Genomic DNA, 23,225 nt, shown 5'->3' with positions numbered 1-23,225 from the left:
TAACAAAGTATAACAATACTCTCACAGGATAATAGTAAGAATGAAACAAAATAATACACATGTGAAAAGTTAATTTGTAAAGCATTATATAAATGTTAAATATTACTATATGGCTATAGTAATATATTAGCTATATATTAACTTCTACTTGAAAATGAGAAATAAAGCTTGGTGTGAAATATCCTTTGGAAACAAGCAGTCTAGAAAAGCATGTATAAAACTCATGTAATACAATAACACTATGATACAATGTATAGCATTTACTATGTCCCAGGCACTATAAATGGTGCTTTCCATGTATTAAATAATTTAACATTCATCTCAGTAATAATCCTATGTAGTTACTATTATTTCCTCATTTTACAGATGAGGAAACCAAGGTAAAGAAAGTTTGAGTAACTTGCCCAACGATGCATAAAGTTGTAACAAAGCCTGGATTTGAACTCGGGCAGTCTGGCTCCAGACTGCTCTTAACCACTAAGAATTATGAAGGAAATTGGTTAGATGTTAGAGCAGGTTCACCTGTGAGTGACAAACCCAAAATAGCAGTGATTTAAACTTCATTTCTCACAAAAACCTAGAGATAGTACAGGCCTAGTATGATGGCTCTGCTTAAAGGGATCCAGGAGTACTCAGGCTACTTCTGGCATGCCAGCATTTTGCTCTAGACCTCATAGTCCAAAATGGACCACCAACCATCACATATACAATTCCAAGTACATTTCAGGGAACAAGAGAAGCTGCATGGGCACATGTTGACTGCCTTTGAAAGGAAGGTTCTCAAAAGGTACCCCAAGTCTCTTCTGTTTATATGCTATTGATCTGGACATGGCCATACCTAGCTTCAAGGAGATTAGAAACTAGTTTTTATTCTGGGCAGCCATGTGCCTTGCTAAAAATAGGGGATATTTATGGGAAAAGGAGAAAGGACATTTTACATCTCTTATTTCTTTTAATCCTTGCAACAACCCTATGAGAAGATATCTTCATTTTAATGTGAGGAAACTTACAGAAAGATTAAGGAATTAACCAAGATTGTACAATAAATAGCAGACACAGATTCAAACTCAAGTCTGTCCAACTACAAAGCTATTAATAGTATTATTAACCACTACCCCAATACCTCCTAATCCAAGACACAAATTCATTTATGATTAAACAATTGACAAAAAAATACTTGATGAGAAAATAATAGCAGAGTAAAGCAAAATCATGGAATTTGCCTCCCAAAGTTTCTTAGGTAATGAGAAGAGGAAGAGAGAAGAAGATTCTCATGAAACAGTACTAAGGACAGACAATAAGTTGAAAAGCTCATTCTTAACTAAAATGCTCCAATTTAGAAAAGTAAAAGGGGAGAGTAAGTATATGGTTCCACCGGTGGAGGTGAGGAAGGAAGATACTTTTAGAGAAGACTCCATGTGTTACCTATGTATTACTCTATGTATTACCTATGCATAATACTCTATGTATTAGGTGTTCAGCAGAAATAGAAAGTTTCTCTAGGACCTGCCATCATCACAGCACTCTACAGAGTCAGAAGAATAATCCAAATTCCATGGGCTATACCATGGATCATTTCATAGGATCTTACGAAAAGCAAAGCCATGTCCCATAATGGAGGCTACCCTCCTTCCCAATAGACTTCACCCTATTTCCTACTCCACTTTTTCTAATATTAGGCTACAGAAAAGTGGACAAAATAACTGTACCCAGCCACCCAATTTTAGCTTTGAGAAGATCAACTCATTCCCGGAAAAAGCGGGAAGAATGTAAAGAATTTATATGTAGTATATCAAAATAGATAAATGATCTGGAAAGAGCTGCCGCTATCAAATATGAGCAAGATGAAAAGAAATGGCATAGCAAAAGCAAACAAATCCTGAAAGAAAGGTACACTATAGGAAGAGGACGGCAGATGAAAAATCCCATCTAGAAGAATGTTTATGTTAAAGAAACATTCTCTACTAAAGAATTTCGTTATAACATGAATTTAAAATATCAAGAGCGGAGACAGCGGCAGCGAGAAGATGAACAACAAGTTCGACACCTTGAAAGATGATGACAGTGGGGACCATGATCAGAATGAAGAAAACAGCACACAGAAAGATGGTGAGAAGGAAAAAACGGAACGAGACAAGAATCAGAACAGCAGCAAAAGGAAGGCTGTTGTCCCTGGACCAGCAGAGCATCCCCTTCAGTACAACTACACTTTCTGGGACTCCAGGAGAACCCCCGGCCGTCCTGCCAGCCCACAGAGCTATGAACAGAATATGAAACAGATTGGCACCTTTGCCTCTGTGGAGCAGTTTTGGAGGTTTCATAGCCATATGGTATGTCCTGGGGACCTGACGGGCCACAGTGACTTCCTTCTCTTCAAAGAAGGAATTAAACGCATGTGGGAGGATGACACAAAGAAAAATGGTGGCAAGTGGATTATTCGGCTGCGGAAGGGCTTGGCATCCCATTGTTGGGAGAATCTCATCCTGGCCATGTTGGGGGAACAGTTCATGGTTGGAGAGAAGATCTGTGGTCTCTGTCCGCTTTCAGGAGGACATTATTTCAACATGGAATAAGACTGCCAGCAACCAAGCAACCACAGCCCGAATCCGGGATATGCTTCAGCGAGTGCTTAACCTACCTCTCAACACCATTATGGAATACAAAACTCACACCGACAGCATCAAAATGCCAGGCAGGCTGGGCCCCCAAAGGATCCTTTTTCAAAACCTCTGGAAACCATGGTTGAATGTGCCATGATCCTCTCCCTCTCTGGATGGCACCATCATTGAAGCTGGCGTCATCGGAGTCTCTTGTTCTGTTGGCGTGCTACCTGGAAGATCCTTCTGTCCTGGACGAGAGGAATTGGAAGAGCATTTTATGTTTTAAGAACAGGCTGACACACAGCAGCTACAACAACAACTGAGATCACTTAATAATAAATGGTGCTAAACTAAAAAAAATAATAATAATAAAATAAAATATCAAGAGTCTAAAGATGGATACTGAAAACAAAAACCAAGCTAAAGAAATAACCCCAAAATATAAACACAGTTACAGATCTAATAGATAAATTTGAAGCAATAGAGAAACTGGAAACCATATTATCAGTGTGGAGGAAACACTGGAAATTATCACAACCAATGCAGAGGAAAAGGACAAGAAGATTAAAATTAAGCGATGATTGATTAACACAAATTTATCCCAACATACAGATCATTGGTATTCCTAAATTAGAGGAGGCCAACAACAGAACAGAAAATATTCAGAAATAAAGTAGAGGAATATAATAACTGAATCTGCAGACAGAAGACTACACTGCATACCAGAAAAAAAAATGACATAGTCTCTATGGAGGCATATCCTAGCTAAATTATTGAACTTTAAGGGTAAATAATATTTCAAAATCATTTGCTATCTCTAGAGAGGATTATTACACCATTTCATCTGCCAATTAGTAATTAAAGGGAAAAATTTAAGCATTTACCCTACCTTTTTGGAGAAACTGAAGTTTATCATCAGTTAATGAAGGAAAGCTATTAATATTTACCTAAGAATGCTAGCTAATAAATGTGGAAAGAATGATTTAGAAAATTGGCCAGGTACAGTGCCTCATGCCTGTAATCCCAGCACTTTGGGAGGCCAAGGAGGGAGGATTGCTTGAGGCCAGGAGTTTGAGACCAGGTGGGCAACATAGCCTTTGCAAAAAATTTGGCCGGGCACAGTGGCTCACGCCTATAATCCTAGCTCTCTGGGAGGCCGAGGCGGGCGGATTGCTCGAAGTTGGGAGTTCGAAACCAGCCTGAGCAAGAGTGAGACCCCGTCTCTACTATAAAAAGAAAGAAACTAATTGGCCAACTAATATATATATATAGAAAAAATTAGCCGGGCATGGTGGCACATGCCTGTAGTCCCAGCTACTTGGGAGGCTGAGACAGAAGGATCGCTTGAGCCCAGGAGTTTGAGGTCGCTGTGAGCGAGACTGACGCCACGGCACTCACTCTAGCCTAGGCAACAAAGCAAGACTCTGTCTCAAAAAAAAAAAAAAAAAAAAAAAATTAAAGCATTAGCCTGGTGTGGTGTCATGCACCAGTAGTCCCAGCTGAAGTAGGAGAATGGCTTGAGCCCAGGAGTTTGAGGTTATAGTGGGCTATGATCACACCACTGCACTCAAAAGATCAAGGCCCTGTCTTAAAAAAAAAAAATAGAAAATCATCTCAGTGATATAATTGATTCAGGCAAAGGTCATAAATGTACAGTTGACCCTTAAAGAATATGGGGTTTAGGGGCACTCACCCCCCATGCAGTCGAAAATCCACATATAACTTTTGACTCCCTAAACACTTTACTAACAGCCTACTGTTGACTGGAAGCCTTACAAATAACATAAACAGTCAATTGTGGGGCGCGGTGGCAACGCCATTCCAAGATGGCGCCCGCTTCCTGGTCACACCCTACTGTGCGTCTGACAAACAGATGTTCAGCGCATGTGCAAAGCCTTGCCTCCTCTCCTGTTCTGTGTTGACCAATCAGGTTATGCCCCATGTACTTACTGTCTATATAAGCAGCTGCCGAGAACTCCTCGGCGTCTTCCGCATGTAACTAGCTAAGCAATCCCCATTAAAGCGCTGTCAGAAGAACTCCAGTTGCCGCGTCTTCCTTGCTGGCGAGGCGGGCGCGACAGTCAATTAACACGTATTTTGTACATTGTATGTATTATATACTGTATTCTCACAATAAAGTAAGCTAGAGAAAAGAAAATGTTAAGAAAATCATAAGGAGGAGAATATATATCACTATTCACTAAGTGTAAGTAGATCCTCACAATGGTCTTCATATTCAACATCTTCACATTGAGTAGGCTGAGGAAGAGGAAAAAGATTGAAGGGGTTGGTCTTGCCATGTTAAGGGTGGCAAAGGTGGAAGAAAATCCATGTATAAAGTGGACCTGAGAAGAAAAAAAATAAAGAGAAAAGAAAAATAAAAAGTAAAAACAATAGCAAAAAGATAATACAAAAAAAATGGACCCATGCAGTTCAAATCCATGTTGTTCAAGGATCAACTGTATACTGAAATTATTAAATGAAAAGATATTCTCATAATGCTAAAGAATCACCCCCAGATTATGTACCTTTATATGTAGAGATCTGGAGGTTACCATCTCAATCAATTTCTTAAACTTAACATCACTAGTAGCAGAACAACTTGCTCCTCCTGCCTCCTAATGTGATGCAATATGAAATACTTCGTAAAATATTCTTGTTGAATGATATCTAACCCAAGTCTAATTAAGCCTTGAGACCTAGCTTTCAGTTTACAGAAAAAATAGGGTAGGTGAACAAGTTAATTGTGATCACAAGGAAACAATCAAGTAAAGCCAGAAAGTAAGACAGTATACAACACAATTGGTCTGGCCTCATCAAAAAGCAAATGCAGGCCAACCAGCTCACACCTGTAATCCAAGCATTTCGTGAGGCTAAGGCGGGAGAGTGGCTTGAGGTCAGGAGTTTGAGACCAGCCTGGGCAACTATTGATACCTTGTCTTTACAAAAAAAGGAGAATTAGCCAAATGTGGTGGTGTGCATCTGTAGTCCCAGCTACTTGGATGGCTGAGGCAGGAGGATCACGTGAGCCCAGGAGTTTGAGGTTGCAGTGAGCTATGATGATGCCACTGCACGTTAGCCCGGGCAACAGAGACCATGTCTCAATTAAAAAAACAAACAAACAAACAAAAAAAAAAAACAAAAACAAAAGCAAATGAGATGAAACAACAAAAAAATAGGGACTTATTCTTGGGTAAAAGAGACTGAAGAGATTTAGCAACCAAATACAATGTATAAATTCTTGTTGGATCCTATTTTCTTTTTGGTTTTAAAGGCCACAAGAGAATGGTAGGGGGAGAAGCAACAATTGGGGAAATTTGGAATACAGAATAGATACTAGAGGATATTAAGGAATTATTATTCTTATTCTTAGGAAGCACATCCTGAAGTATTTAGAAGTAAAATATTATGTCTGTAATTTACCTTCAGCTGACTCAAGAAGAAATAGAAATAGAGACAGAGATGGAGGTGGAGGTAGATATATGCACACACACACACGAGATAAAGCAAATATGGAAAATATTAACAATAGCTGAATCTAGATATTTTTCTACTTGTTTGAAATTTTTTTATAAAAAGTTATTAAAATTTGTTTCAGGGATCTAGAAACAAAAATGGAGGATAGGTGTGGAAATCAGGCTGGCTTCAGTTTACTACACTGCAACATGCAATGCAGGAAATAATTGAGCAGTATCTCTAAGTTCTGAGAAAGAAGGGAAGTGTAACATCAGAATTATGCCTGCCAAATTAAGTGTAAAGGCAACAGGCAGATAGACTCAAATATTAATGAACTTGGGCATTTTATAGCACTGTGACAGTTACGATAAAGTTTAATGGCAAATGACTAAAGAACTCAAATACACCGTTGAAAAAGGTAGAAGTTTCTTTCTCATAAAAAAAAGTCTAGAGATAGGCAGTTTAGGCCTTGTATAGCAGCTTCAGGAAATTGTCAGATACTCAGAATCCTCCTGTCTTGTTATACCACATTCAGCACAGGTCTTTCACCTCATGGTCTATGATGACCGATCAAACTTTAGTGGTTATATTTGCATTTCAGCTAACAGGAAGGGGAACAGAAGATGGGTATATCCTCTCCCTTTAAGGATATTTTCTGTAAGTTTCATACAACACTTTTGCTTACATCCCAATAGGCAGAACTTAGTTACTGGGTGCATCTAGCTGCAAGGGAGGCCAGAATTGTACACTATATTCTTGGGGGTCAGCATGTACATTTAAAATTATGAATATTTGACTAAGAAGGAAAGGGGAAAATAATGTTGGTGTTCATCAGAAGTGAACACCAATGAGACTTCTTTGAAAAACCTACCTGACAATGATATTCAGCCATCCAAAGCGTGAACAAAAGAAACAGAAATGTAGAAGTCATGGTAAAAGAAAGTACACTGAAGGCCCGGCGCAGTGGCTCATGCCTGTAATCCTAGCACTCTGGGAGGCTGAGGCAGGAGGATCGCTCGAGGTCAGGAATTCGAAACCAGCCTGAGCAAGATGGAGACCCCGTCTCGTCTCAACTATAGAAAGAAATTAATTGGCCAACTAATATATATACAAAACATTAGCCGGGCATGGTGGCGCATGCCTGCAGTCCCAGCTACTCGGGAAGCTGAGGCAGCAGGATTGCTTGAGCCCAGGAGTTTAAGGTTGCTGTGAGCTAGGCTGATGCCACGGCACTCACTCTAGCCTGGGCAACAGCGTGAGACTCTGTCTCGAAAAAAACAAAAAAAGTACATTGAATCAATTTAATAGGGAAATAATTCTCTCCATTCATTCTTCAGTTTCGCTTAAGTATTTTTTTCTTTTTGTGTTAAATCATGTAAAATTAGTTGATATGGGACTTTTAATTTTAAAAAGTATAATATAATTATATTGTCATGAAATTATTTCTATCCACTCAACCATCTATCCATGTATCTAATAGTATCAATGCATCCAGATATTGTCATATAGTTCACAAAACCCAACCTAATCATGTCTGGAGCAGTGAGATTTTGAAAGATTTGCTGCTTTCTTCTTTGTATCATTTTGATGGTTTGAAAATGTTTGAAATGAGCATGTACCCTTTTTATTAAAACAGCAAGCCATTACTCTTAAAAATATCTATTGATAATAAATTGTATTTTTATTGAAATGATATTTGGAGTCATTAAGACATATCCTTTGGTTGATCCATCCACAGTCTGATAACTGGCAAGACCAAGAGCCTGTCAGATCAATCAGCAGAGTTAATGGGTATGAGTGTAGCTGTTTAACCACAATTTTCTCTGTACAAACTTAACCAATTTATTTGGAATTAGAACTTGTAGCTTTGACCTCATTAGCACTACACATCAGATACGATTAAACTACTAAAATTGACAATGATATGTTACCAGCTATAAACGAGTGGGGTTAGAGTTCACATTTTTAACCACATTTTAAGTAAAAGACTTAAAATAGCACATGAGAAGATGTTCAACATCATTAGCCAAAACAGAAATACAAATCAAAACCACAAGCTACCGCTTCATACCCACTAGAATATCTATGATCAAAAAGATAGTAATGAGTGTTAGAAAGGATATAGAGAAATTTAAATCCTCATATGTTGCTTGTGAGGATCTAAAATGATGCAGCTACTTTGGAAAACAATCTGGAAGTTCCTCAAAAAGTTAAATATTGAGTTACCATATGATCTAATAATTCCACTTTTGGGTATATACCTAAGAGAAATAATATACATCCACACAACAGCTTTTACATGAATGTTCATAATATCATTACTCATAATAGCCAAAAAGTGAAAATAATTTAAATATTCATCAATTGCTGAATAGCTAAATAACATATGTATATCCATATAATAGAATATTATTTCCCAATGAAAAGAAATGAAATACTGATATAAGCTACAACACAGAAACTTAAAAACATTATTCTAGTTTGGGTGCAGTGGCTGACACCTGTAATCCCAGCACTTTAGGAGGCTGAGGCAGAAGGATTGCTTGAGGCCAGGAGTTTGAGACCAGACTGGGCAATAAGCAAGACACCATCACTACAAAAAATTTTAAAAATGAGCCAGGCATGGTGATGCATGCCTGTAGTCCCAGCCGCTGAGGAAGCTGAGGCAGGAGGATTGCTTGAGCCCAGGAGTTCAAAGTTACAGTAAGCTATGATCACACCACTGTGCTCAGCCTGGGTGACAGAGCAAGACCCTATCTCTAAATAGAAAAAAGAAAAACTCTCCTAAATGAAAGAAGATAATCACAAAAGACACATATTGTATGATTCTATTTTCAGATGGAATGTCCAGAATAGGCAAATATATAGGGATAGAAAGTAGATTAGTTGTTGCCTAGAGCTGGAGGTGGGTAGGTGGGTAGGTGGGGAAATGTGAATGACTGTTAATGGGTATGGGATTATGGGGCAGGGGAGGTGTTAAAAATGTTCTAAAATTAGGCCACGTGCAGTGGCTCACGCCTGTAATCCTAGCACTCTGGGAGGCCGAGGCGGGCGAATTGCTCGAGGTCAGGAGTTCGAAACCAGCCTGAGCAAGAATGAGACCCCCGTCTCTACTATAAGTAGAAAGAAATTAATTGGCCAACTAATATATATAGAAAAAATTAGCCAGGCATGGTGGGTGGCGCATGCCTGTAGTCTCAGCTACTCGGGAGGCTGAGGCAGGAGGATTGCTTGAGCCCAGGAGTTTGAGGTTGCTGTGAGCGAGGCTGATGCCACGGCACTCACTCTAGCCTGGGCAACAAAGGGAGACTCTGTCTCAAAAAAAAAAAAAAAAAGTTCTAAAATTAGATTGTGATTGTGATGATGGGTTGCACAATTCTGAATATGCTAAAAAGCAACACTTTTTAACAACTCCATAGTTCTGTCACACCTAAAGTTGATGCTTAGCTTATTATGTATGTGTATATAAAGCAACACTTTAAATAGGTGAAATGGATGCTATATAAACTATATTTCAATAAAACTATTAAAAATAAAAATGAAAACAAAGCTTAATTCATTTTACTGAGTTGTTACAAGGTTGATTTCCTGTGTATTATACTATACATACCAATCATTTCTTTCTATTTGATTCCTTAAATGCCCATTATTTTTAGAGCAGGAATGATTTCATATTCATAAAGGAAATGATTGATTTTTTTACATTAAAGTTCATGGTTTTAATCTATCATCCAAAACTTATCCTATGTTTAATGCTTTTACAGAGATATTAAACATTTTGGTTAAGCTAGACAAGTCATATTAGAAGATGTAAAATGCTAGGGCTAAAGGGAATGGGCAATTATCAGTCATTTGTGGAGGAAAACACTTCAAAAGTCTCCCCCACCCCAAGTCTTTTCAAACATTTTCATCAAAAGATAACGAAGCTCTGTCTATTGAGCTGTGGTAGGCAGTACAATCTAAGAGAATATCAAATCAATGAAAAGTATTTGTGATTTTTTTTTATTGAAGATAGGGTTCCCCTATATTCTCTGTGCAATAAAGATAACATAAAAGAATCAGGTCAGACCAGTGAGAAAAGGCATCTTTAATCCCTGTTTGAGAAGGATCTGTTCTAAAAAGCATTCCCGGATACCCAGAGACAGTCTGTCTTTCAGATGTAACTAGCTGGGACTCTACATCAAGTCTCGTTTACCTGCAGACGACTTGCAATCTATAGACATTTACAACTTCTGTACAACATTTGATATTCCTTAATCCAGACATTAGCCCTGGTAATAATTCTTCTTATTCTGCCCCTGGTAATATTTCAATCACAGTGTTCCTTTCTAATAAAGCCCCTATTGAAATACTTGTGTGAGAGATCTAATCCTAAAGAAAGAATATGAAAAATTAGTCATATAGCTAATAACACATGCTATACTTTCATCACATTTCAAATATTTTAGATCTGTTATAATAGGGGTAACATCTAGTTGTTAGATCTGGGCCACTGGCTCTAACACCATTAAATATTCTTCCTAAGTGGACCCTATAGGCTAATTAATGTCTCTAAAAACCATACTAAGAAATACCTTATTTACATTATTACATTTTTGGACAATTTGTGATAATCCTTTCTAAATATATTAAATTTCCTATTACACCAAGTTGTACTACATTCCCCTCACTTTTTAATCTTTTCTTAGATATTAAGTTTTTCCAATGTTTGCTAGTAAGAGTGATGAGAGATTCCTATAGAAAGTCTGAATTTGTGTTTCAAAATTTTAAAGATGTGTAGCAATCTCACTGCTAGGTAGTTTCCTAAAATAATAATTAATAATAATTTTGTATTACCTTCAGATATACATTCTAGAATATCATTCAAGTTTATACTGAAGAGGAAATTGTAATAATCTCCACCTAAAAATCAGGATTCTAAAGTTAAAAAGTACGAGAGAGATACCTTACTCCTACTAAAAGGGGTCCAGGTGACTGCCAAGAATAAAAACAGTCCATAACAGCAACAACTTTATTGAGTGCATGTATATTCAGAGAGATAATAACTGAGTACTTACACAGGGAGGGATTAGTAATACTACACAGAAAAAGAATCATGGAATACTGCGGTAGGGAAATCCTTTCAGTTCAGAAGATAAGGTTCCAGAGACAGACTGCCCAAATTGTAATCTTTACTCTGCCACTTAGTAGTCTTTTGGCCTTGGTACCTGAGACCCTGGAATTACCTACTGAGATGGCCTGGGCCCACGTACAGGACTGTCTTCTGGACTGCTGTGCCGGAGTGTGTTCTTCTAGGCCAGAGGATGACCTAAAGGTACAGATGTTTGCGGGGTAGGTGAGCATATACCTGGAGCTTGGATGTATGGGCTGGGTGCCCACACACCCGTGTGCAAGGTCCCTCGTGGTGTGAACAGAGCAGGAGGGGGTGAGAAGAGGGGCAGTCTGGGGGCAGGAGCCACTTCTTGCAGTGCCATACTCGGGCATGGAACTCAAGGGAGTCCAAGAACTCCCCATTTGGATATGTCTTTCCAGGCTGCTATGAAGGCACATTTGACAAGGTAGGGGAACATTTTTAATAGTTTCCTTGATACCTCTCTTTGAAGTGTGTAGTCCTGTGGAACGTGGGCCTTCGTTAGTGGCCGTGGCCTGACAAGTATGAGGGGTAAGCCTGGCCCCTAGCACATAGTAAGCCATCAATACCTTTTAGCTATGATGATTATTATTACTGTGATAAAGTGACTCTTCTCTCCAAAGGTAGCAAAATAAAATCTTTCTTTTCTCCCAGAGAGAACACAGCCTGCCAAGAGAGGCTGATGTACAAGCACTCGAGTTAGAGATTTCTAAAGGCACAAGCAAAGAGGTCAAACTTATCATGTACGTGAGTGTGACAGGGAGGTCATAGCAAAGCTCTGTGCAAACATCAATTGACATTGGAATTGAAATTCTTTACCAAAGGAAAATTTGGCATTTCCAAATGCAAAGCATAAGAACTCCCCCAGAAAGTCTCCGCAACAGAGAAAACCCACTTGCGGCACAGAGTGGCACAGGCTGTAGGACAAGAGGGTGACCGGCAGATCCGGAAGAGGAAGCTAGTCCCGTATAGAGCAGAGCATGAATCATTCTCATGGCCCCGGGGACTGGGCATTAGCACCGGTTCTTCAGTAAGAACCAGCTGAAAGTGGGCGCAGCAGAACCCTCCCGTTGTGTATCACCCCCGACTTTGGTCACACCAGAGAATGTGGGTTTGGTTGTCCTGATCAGATCCCTCTGTCATCTTCGTAAAGTCCTGAATTTTAAAACCTGCTCTGAAGAACATGGAATTCGATTCATTCTTTACACTTGACACCTGGATCAATTTCAAATGGGTCAGAAATATAAACAAATGTAAAAATAAAACCATCTAGTACTAAAAGAAGACCTGGGTAAATTCACCTACAACATGGATATGAGAAAAACATTCCTGACTATGTCTCAAAATCCAGAAGCAATATAGGCAAAAATTGATACTGTTACCAAAATAGTCAGAATCTTTTGCATGGCAGAGAATATCATAAGAAAATGAAAAGGAAAATGATAAAGTAGAGAAAATATTTCTAATCAATATCACAGAGAAAGGATAAATACACATATTAGAGATTATTTTGATAAAAATAAAACCAATAACTCTGAAAAAATATGAACAGGCAGTTCACACAGAAAGAAATTAAAATGGTCCTTAACCATAAAAAAAGAGTTCTCAGAATAAGAGAAAAGTAAATTAAAACTACACTGATTTTGGCCGGGCATGGTGGCTCATGCCTGTAATCCTAGCACTCTGGGAGGCCGAGGCAGCGGATTGCTCGAGATCAGGAGTTTGAAACCAGCCTGAGCAAGAGCAAGACCAAGTCTCTACTATAAATAGAAAGAAATTAATTGGCCAACTAATATATATATATATAGAAAAAATTAGCCGGGCATGGTGGTGCATGCCTGTAGTCCCAGCTACTCGGGAGGCTGAGACAGTAGGATTGCTTGAGCCCAGGAGTTTGAGGTTTCTGTGAGTTAGGCTGATGTCACAGCACTCAGTCTAGCCTGGGCAACAACTCTGTCTCAAAAAACAAAACAAAACAAAACAAAAAAAACTACACTGATTTTAAGACATGTCAAACTACATTTCTCAGGACACACCTAAGGACAAAAAGGATAAAAACTATGCATCCACAATGATAGACCATAAAGTTAAAAAAAATTAAAACAAACTTTTTTTAGTCATCATATTAGAGCATATTAAATAATACCTCAAGGATGCAATCATCAAAATCTTCTGTTTTACAGAACACAGTGGGCAAGAGGGGCCTTCACACTAACAGAAATAAGATGCACTTTGTCCTCTGCTCATTGACCATAAACCTTTAGAAAGTAAGGACCATGCTTACAGATATAGTTTATGAAGAAATATTTCAATAATATTAGAGCTTAATGAAGACCCCAAATTTTCCTTAAAAATGTTAGAATCAACTTTTTACAATACAGTATTTCTCTTTCTCTAAACTTTAGTTTTTAGATCCTCTTCAAATACGGGCTGCTGCAAAATGCACTAAGAAATTCATTTTTTAATTCTGCTTTTATCTCTTTGTGCATAACAATCTTTGGTTGAATCATGAAGGTACTAAAAATGGACAGCACAAGACCGAGGAGACATACATATCTCTTCCTGAAGGTGGCGACAGAAGACCGTGTTTGTATTAACAATACAGCGAGATAACATGTACCAAGAGACCAACCCATGCCGTTTAAGTGGGAAACAGAATTTCATTCTTTGCTAAATCTACAGGATGAAAAAAGGTGTAACTAAATGATATTTCTAGTCTCCAGTTAAAGGGGTGGATTATTTGGATAGCTCTGCTTACTTTATAACAGTAGCAATAGAATAAAAGTGGGGATGTGAGTAGAAAGAGGAAAATTGGGGTAGCAGATTGTATATTGAGCTGGGCACATCCACAGTTCTTGAGGGTCCTTTCTTTGGTTGCTATAGTTACTCTCAAGTTTACTTACCCCAGCCCTTGTTTTAATACAGTTCCAAAATCAGTAGGAAGTTGGAGCTGCAATATTTGCTACATGTGTGAGTCTCAACAGCTGTTTAATATCTATCTCTGCATCTTTGTTTCCTCATCTGTAAAATGGGGATGACAATTAACAGAATAAGCGTGTAAACTAGCACAGTGCCTGGCACACACTCTGAATTCCCTAAATGGCAGCTCTCATCACCAAACCACACCAGGACAACCTCTCCACGTGATCTGGGAATACGCTTCAAAACATTTCTTCTTCCACATTTTAGGAAGAGGCATGGTTTTCAGTATTGGCCAATCCTGGATGAGGGGAAAAAGTATTTGAGGGCTAAAATGTATAATCTGAATATCTTTGACACATTTCTTAAAATGTCAAATTGTTCTGTTTTTCAGTTTGATACAATCAAATAATGTGAGCCATGAGTGACTCTACTTTAATTGCCATTTAGAAGCTTCATAGTTTTTGCTTTCTTGAAAAATTACATAAAGCAAATTTATCCAGAATGCCATATTTATACCAATCTATTTCTTCTTTTAAATAGATTTTTACATGTATTTGAAATCCCAATCTCTGTTTCTATATCAGCATTTGCTATAAAATATTAGGAAAGAAAGAGAATTAAAATAAGCACCATTTTCCACACTACATGGCCTTAATGGGCAAGTTCAATCTCTTTGTATTTTACTTTTACTGTTATCCTCTTTTTTGCCTTTTCTTCTTAATATTGTTCATTATTGAAGCAGTTCAAGCAGCTCTTTCAACATTCATCCTTTTAACTGTTACTAATTTTTCAAAACTGTCAAAATAATTTTCCATATTAGCAGCCAATATGCCTACTCTCAGCTGGTAGAGAGTCAGTTAAGTCTGTTGATTTGGTTGATTTGTTTTTCCATCTAAAAAAATTCAAGTTATCTACAAAAATCCCAATTTTCTCGCCACTATCCCTTAACTAATTAATTATTCATTCTTTACCCAGAGTCGTCTTTTGAATTCAAATGCTTTGCTTTTGATGGAATTATTCTTCATTCTGGTCTGCCTACCACCAGTGAGACTGGCCCTTTGATAGTAACGCAGGCTGGCACTGTGCCATCCACGTGGCCCCACTCAGATCCCATCGGCCTGATGGCAGCTCTCCAGAGGAATCTGGGGCCACAGAGATTCCCCTAAGAACCCTGGACAGGGAGAGTCAAAGGGACTCATCTATATAGTAAAGTTTTTTTCCCATTAGCTGGATAAACTGACTCTTTGTAAAATTATGCTGCCATTTACACATTTCACCTGTGTAATCAACATTACTCACCTGCATTCTGAGATCTGGGGAGGGTGATTTTTAAAGTCAGAGAAACTTCACCTGTGTGGTCTCCTCTTGCACTATTTCAGTGTTTTGCTTGTTTCTTCGTAATTATTTTGTCATTCTTTCAGGTAAAACCTTCGAGAAAACCATGGTGAGGCAGGCTGTTACTTTAATGCCCCCAGTGAAACAGAATTCCTGGTGCTCATGCTCTCGTCTATTCACAACCTTGACTCTGGCCTTGGCCACCTGGCTTGCTTTGGCCAATGGGACATTAGCAAGCGTGGTGCAAGCAGAGGCTTAATAAGCACTTGCGTGTGGAGATTTATCCTCTTCGAATGCTCCTTCTTGGAGCCAGACCACTGAAGGGTGAAAAACAAAGTGAAGGAGATCCTAGAGGATGAGAAGCCATTTGGACATTCCAGCTCCAGCCAAGCTGCCAACTGAGTGCAAAGTGGCATCCAAAGTAGACCAGAGGCTGCTCTCAATGCATCCCTACCACAGAATCATGAGAAGTAATAAATCATGTAGCTACTGCACTCTGGGATGGCTTATTACAAAGCCATAGAGAGCTGAGACAAGTGACTTTCTTAATTACACAGGGTGTTTACCCTGGGCTTTCTCTTAGAAAAACATTAGTGAGGGTACACATTTCATTTTAGCAAAGATTCAGCTCTAAATTTATATCCAACCCAAATGTCAGAAGGATGCCTGACGCCCTGCAGTGTGCTTTGCCCTCTGATCTATTTAAAAACATAATGTCACCCAGTGCAGCCCTGTCCTCACCGACATGTCTGTCAAGGAGCCTGGCTGGCTGGCACTCTGGGCATTGTGAGTCATATTTCTGAAGATGCTGACAGATTGTTTCACAGAGTACTGTCATAATATCATGTCACTGAATCTTGAGTTGCCTTCATGGTAAGCTCATTTTTGCAGGGATTGATCTCCTTAGATTTCTATGACTCTGGGTTTATGTTTAATCCCTGAAATTTGAAATTCAATATTTCTGGATTTAAATTAACAGCAATAGAATTTGACATAGTTTTAACAGCCTAATCAATAATATTAATCATTTATTAATGGAGTACAAATTATTTTTCATTAAATGAACATTTATTAAAGGTAATTATGAAACTTCAGAAAACTATAGAGAAAAAAATCACCTATAGGAAAAGAATGAACATTAACAGGGGACTGGCTAAATGTAGCTACGCAATGGAGTACTATGTAACTGAAAAAAAAAAAAAAGCAAGCTCTCTGAGTACTCATATAGAAAGGGCTCTTGGATATATTAGTATATTTAAAAAAAATTTTTCACAACAATGTGTGTAGTATGCTACCTTTTGGACTGAAAGGAGGAAAGTGTATTTGTACTTGCATGCACACATAATAATTTTTAAATCTAAGCAGAGGAGTGGGAAACTGGCACTAAGCCCAAAGGGGAGACTTTCTACTATATACATCCTATACTTTGCAGGTAACCATGTGACCTATACTACCATTCAAAATATAAAGTAAGTTCAGGAAGATATGAACTGAAATATTAATAGTAATTGTCTCTGGATATAGGATTTCATATATTTTTTCTTTTTATTTGTTTATATTTCCTATATTTTCTGCACAAATCTGCATAAATTTAAAAGCAATATTTAAAAATTATTGAATCAAGGAAAAAAATCCATTGAGAGTCCCACCATTTAATCCAACCACCACTATTATTTTTTTATGTATAAGCTTTATAATCACAAATACATACAACCTGGTTTTCCTTAAATGGATAAACCAAGGTTCACTTAACAATTTCCCTATAGCTGAACACTTTGATGTTTTTATTGTATCCTTTTGTAAGTAATGATGCATCAAATCTGTTTGTACATAAGGATTTTTTTATATGTAGGATAGATCCTCAAAAGTGAATTTTTGTTACAAAGAATAGAAACATTTTCAAAAACCTAACATATATTGTCAGAATGTTTTCCAAAAGGATTGCTGCCTGCAGAAATTGCAAACTCCAGGTGCATCGAACTAATATAAACATTGATTAACATTTTTTAAAAAATCTTGTGTGTTGACCTGTTTAGTTCCTTTCCAAGAGTGTTTTTACAAATCCTTTGGTCATATGAAGATCTTAGCAATTTTGCTTTGGTTTCACTTTTGTTTTTTAAAATATTTTTTAGTTGTTTATTAACAAGTGTTAGATCTCGTCTGTCCTTTATAGTGGAAATAGTTTTCTTCTGTCATCTGCATTTGGTTTTATTTTATTGCATCTTAGAGGTCTAATAAATATTCCTTCCTATTTTCTTCCAGTTTGATATATTTTTATTATTTTGAAATTTTCATTAATTCATTTAGAATTTCTGTGTGCAATTAGATTTGAATACTTTTAAGGCTATCTAAACTTAATAGCATTTATTGAAGAATCTTTCAATCTCCCATTGATCATGTAGCCTTCCTTATGATATTTTTGGTCCTTATGCACAGTAAAGTCCATTCTGTAATAGCTGCTATGTTCTATTCCACTGATTTGCATCAGTTGCATTGATATGTGGCAGTCTTTATCATAGCCTCACAATATCTTTTCACAAATGGTGGCACTACTACCCACCATAAGCATCAAAGATATCTTTGATGACATCTCTTTCTTTGATGTTTATTCATTCTCTATTACAGGTAAATAATTTTATCTTTCAAAAATAGTCAAATGACTTTTTTATTGGAAATTTGTCAAATCTATAAATTAGTTTGAGGAGAAATTGTTTCTTTAAAAAAAGGAGCATGGTTCTTGTTTCCATTGAGTCAAACCTTTTTGTCACCACCATTTTTGTTTCTTTATTTGGTTGGTTGGTTTTCTTCTCTCAGGTCATATATATTTCACATTAAAGGTATTCATTGATACTTCATGGATTTTATTTCTATTGTGAATGGGTCTCTTTTTATTATATTAATATTTTTCTGATTATTCCTTACTTAGAGGAATGCCATTGATTGTATATATTTCTCAAATCTGGTCCTTTTGGTAGCTCTGCTATCATACTGAAAAATAATTTCCTGTTTAGGTTTTCTAGGAATACAAGTCGTCTTGACACTTTGATCATTAATTCAGACAGGGAACATATCATTAAGGGTTTCACAATGAGCAATCAACTGGTTGGTTTGAATGTTTACTTTCCATCAGTTCTAAAGTTTTGTGGAAACAGCCTGTGTTTGAGGGATGTTACCATGGAAACTTACAAAACTAGAAATAAAACCTATGCTGATAAACTGCAGGTACAATAACAGTTCTTGATTTAGATTTGAGTGCACCCAGTTAACTCTCACACTGTTTTGACAATTACAGGTCAGAAAAAGTGAGAATTCTAAAATGGAAAGGAAATTGAAGAAGTCAGCAGAACAATTTAATTAGTGGCTGGTTGTAATTACCTGTCCAGATGTCTCAGCCCATTCTGTATATAATTGGTTCTACCTTTATCACCTTCGTAGAGACAAAGATTCCTTAGAGACTCAGAAGGACATTGGCTCCATGGAGACATCTCATCTGGTGCTGCCATGGACATACTCATAGTGCGTGTTCCTTTCATCTCAGCCAAGAAATGAAACAGACTGAGAGGACCCTTTGGAGTGGGAAGAGAAGGGAGGGAAACAGAAAGCCTCGGTATGGACTGATACATGTCTTAAGGGTAAAATAAAGGGCTGTTATAATCTATTCCTTGCATTCCTTTTATGCTCCAGCATGTAAAAGTCAGATTTTCCTTCTGTTACTGGCTGCAACTTCCTGTCTTCCAGCTGTTAAACGCCTGGTTGAGAAGTTACGTAACTCACATAAATCTCATCCTTCTGACAAAGGCGAAGAGAAGGGACCCTAACACTCGAACAGCTGTATTTGCAGGAAACTTTTGTTTCTTAGTCAAGGCAAAAAGTCAGGCTGGAGTAGTAATTTTGCAGAGGATGAATGTTCAAGTAGTAAACATGCATTAGGAGGCAGGAGTATTTCCACTGAGGAAGGCCAGTTAAATGCCAGGAGTTTCAAAGCAATACAGCTGGGCAGGAGTCAAGAGAAATTATGAAAGTAGGTGGGATGATAGAGAAAAGTTGTTTTTAAAAATTTTTCTTTATTTTTAATTATTATGGGTATATAACACAGTTGTCTATGAAAAAAGTTATTTTTAATAACAGTAAAGTGAGTAATGTCTCCATTTGAAAATTGCATTGGATGCACCATGGTGCACCTATCCAAGGAGAAGCCCACTCGCACTGACACAGCTTGGTCTCTGCAAGGCCAAAGGAAATGTGTGTGCAATTGCTTTTCCTCTTTATTTTTGTTTTCTAGCCCAGTGGCTCTCCCCCTTCCCCCAGATGGCTACTATCTTTGTGGCTTGCTCTACTATAAAATCAGGATGAACCATCATTCCCTGTTACCTCAGAAGTGAGGAGTTCAAACCAATAGTCTATCATGATAACTCTGATCTTCCCCTAAACTAGGAGCAAATCTTGGCTACCCTGCGTCTGGGGATGCGTGGACCCCATCCATGCCTCTCTTGCTTTGTCACCACTGCACGCCCAGAGGGTGACATAGTGCGTGGCCCCATTAGACACACAGTACATGTGTTGTCTGAAGGCATGCGCCATTCGACGTCTTAGACCCGTGTCTGTTTCTTTCTGCTGCTCTGCAGAACCTTCTGTCCTTCAGAACATTTGTTCAGACCTGTGGTCTGCCCCAGAGGAAGAAGGAATTTTTCTCTTCCACCCTCCTTTTCTTAGATACTATTTAGTCTCTGCTCTGGTTTTTGGCAAAACTAAAAACATATATATTATTTTTTCCTGAGAAAATTGATTCAGGGCTAGAGATTCACTCGTTTTCTAAATATGGTGACAACCAAGGCTGTGCCTTAAGGAACCCCTCCATGCCTGGAAGAGAAGGCCCCAGCCACAGCTGCTAAAAGGAGCTCCACTCTACCCAGGCTTTGAGACCGCCCAGCTGCTAGGAATTCAGGGTGGGAGTAGGGAGATGGATTTTTATCAACTTTAGACTTTCATTTATTTAAACTTTAACTCACAAGGGCAGGGTAATTTGATTTCAAATTTTAATTCCTTTGGACCTTACTGTCTTTGGACTTTAACATGCAACATAGTTCCATTCTTTAAACTTCCATTTCTCCCTGCGAATTTTTTTTTTTTTTTTTTGAGACAGAGTCTCACTTTGTTGCCCAGGCTAGAGTGAGTGCCGTGGTGTCAGCCTAGCTCACAGCAACCTCAAACTCCTGGGCTCAAGCCATCCTGCTACCTCAGTCTCCCGAGTAGCTGGGACTACAGGCATGGGCCAACATGCCCGGCTAATGTTTTCTATATATATTAGTTGGCCAATTAATTTCTTTCTATTTTTAGTAGAGACGGGGTCTCGCTCTTGCTCAGGTTGGTTTCGAACTCCTGACCTCGAGCAATTCACCTGCCTCGGCCTCCCAGAGAGCTAGGATTACAGGCGTGAGCCACCACACCCGGCCCTCTCCCTGAGAATTTATAACAGAAGTGGGGTTTATAGTCACATCTGAGGCCTCTTTAAAATGTTTACATTTTATTTTTGGAGTATCTTAACGTAATTACTTGGTCTTATCGCAGAACCTCTGGTGATGGACATTGTGACTAGACCTAAACGGGGATCAGAAACAGGAGAGGAAGTGAATTTTCAGCCGTGTGTAACAGTGACCTTGGAGCTTAATGTGCTGTTCCGACCCATTTCAGAGCCTTCTGGGGACAAACTTAAACTACCCAGCAGATTTTGTGGGGCCTGAAGCTTACATAATTTGTAAGGAGGGAGCAGTTTAAGGGAAAAAGAACATAAAATGATGTATACAAAATTAGGTGTAGGGCCTTGGAAGGAGCCTGAGCAAGTGAGGGTCACGAGGCTGCAGTGCTGTGATAACTCCACCTCTCTGGCCAGCAGTGGTCTGCAGGGCACCCAGAGAAACAGTGGCTCATCGACAGAGATGGGAGCAGGCCCCCTCCTGATGGGCCATGGGTCTCTTCTCCCAGGATAGCCGCACCCCCGGTTGACCAGGGACTTAGCAATTGCCGCGAACTCACCTAAGACAATTTGGTTATTCACAACAGACTTCTTTCATAAGTGTCTATAGCTTCCATTGTAACTTCACCCCCACCAGGTAATAAAGTAAGTCCTAGATTGAATTCTGCCACACATATAAATGTGTATTAGTAACAAGGCACAAAACAGTTCCACAACCTGTTCTGGGAACTTGGTGAAGTCCCAGCTCTGTTCTGTGCATGGAAGGTTGACTAGCTGCCACTGTGACAGTGTTCTGGTGGCAGGACGTAGAATCAGGCAGAAGACTCATCCAAGCCACTGGCTGAACACAGGGAAGTTTTGGAATCAATTGAACCTGGAGAACCATCCCAAGGGGGAGAGTCTACTGAGAGGCTTATTAAAATTGTCAATATTAATTTTGTTTCTTTTATTGCACGAGGGTTTTTTTTTTTTTTGGTAGCTTTCAATTTTGATGTAATTTTAAACTTTAGAATAGTACAAGGAACTCCGGTATATCCCTCATCCAGATTTAACAATTATTTACATTTTTTCCTATTTGCTTTTTCATTCTCTCCATGCATGTCTTTTCCTGGTCATTTGAGAGTACATTGGAGATATGCCCTTTTGCCACTAAATATTTCAGTCTTTTTCTAAGAACACAGACATTCCCTTGCATAAGAGAAGTATTATATCAAAATCAGGAAATTTAACATCAATACAAACCTATTATCTAATCTACAGTCCATATTCAAAATTTGTTGTTGTCCCAGTGATGTGCTTTGTGGCTAGTTCTTTTTCTTGGTCCAGGATCCATTCCTGGATCATACATTGCCTTTAGTTATCAAGACTCCTTGCATTATAGGATGTTTAGTAGCAAGAAATAAAAAAAAAAACTCTTTTGGCTCCTTTAATCTAGAACAGTTAATCACTTTTTCCCTTTTTTAAAAAAATGTTTTTTATAAAGATGGAGGTCTCATTATGTTGCCCAAGCTGGTCTCGAACTCCCGGCCTCAAGTGATCCTTGGCCTCCCAAAGTGCTGGGATTACAAATGTGAACCACTGTGCCCCGCCAATTTTTTGCCATTCTTGACTAGACATTTTTGAAGAATAAAGATCAGTTAGTTTGGAGAATGTTCCTCATTTGGCTTTATCTGGTATTTCCTCATGATTAGATTAACGGTATGTATTTTTGGCAGGAATATCACATAAATGATGATGTGTCTCTCTCAGGGCATCATATCAGAAGGCATATGAAATTGCTTTGCCCCATATTGGTGATGCTAATTTTGATGGTTTGGTTAAGGTAGGGCACTCCAATATTTTTCACTATAGTGAGAGTTACTGCTTTCTCCTTTTGTAATTAATAAGCACTACCCAGGAATATACTATGAAACTATGTAAATATACTGTTTATTATGAAACTCTCACTCACTATTTTGGACAACATTGATGATTTTCTAATTTCATCATTTCTTTTATATTTATTGCTGAATTTCTTGTATGGCATAAAAAAGAACTTTCCTTTCTTCTCCATTTATTTACTCATTTATTTGTATTGGTATGAACTCCTGCAATTTTATTTTATTCAATGGGTTTAATACACTATCACAAAAATTTTAGACCATGTTTTAGGTAAGAGTGGGATTGCCTGTAATTTCCAGCCCACATCTTGGCTATACTCATTTGGACTAATGATTTCCACTTGGCTAATTAACAGAGCCTCTCTTGCTAATCAGAGATAAAGAGAGCTCAAGAATTTTTAGTGGCCTAATGAACCTGGAGTGTATAT

The 23,225-nt window shown here is 38.2% G+C and overlaps 1 protein-coding gene and 1 pseudogene across 1 annotated transcript in view; one reads left to right on the top strand and one right to left on the bottom strand.

Moving 5' to 3' along the window:
* RPS27A (ribosomal protein S27a) overlaps nt 1–4,541 on the bottom strand; it is a 488,879-nt gene extending 484,338 nt beyond the window's left edge. The window contains exon 1 of the mRNA XM_076000767.1: nt 4,537–4,541. The gene's annotated coding sequence lies outside the window, so the exon portion shown is untranslated. The remainder of the gene's footprint in view (nt 1–4,536) is intronic.
* LOC105878441 (eukaryotic translation initiation factor 4E type 2 pseudogene) lies at nt 1,925–2,949 on the top strand (annotated as a pseudogene).
* Nucleotides 4,542–23,225: the final 18,684 nt, after the last annotated feature.

Source organism: Microcebus murinus, chromosome 3, assembly GCF_040939455.1.
Source record: "Microcebus murinus isolate Inina chromosome 3, M.murinus_Inina_mat1.0, whole genome shotgun sequence".
Lineage (NCBI taxonomy): Eukaryota > Metazoa > Chordata > Mammalia > Primates > Cheirogaleidae > Microcebus > Microcebus murinus.
This window is presented reverse-complemented; position numbering and strand designations above follow the sequence as displayed.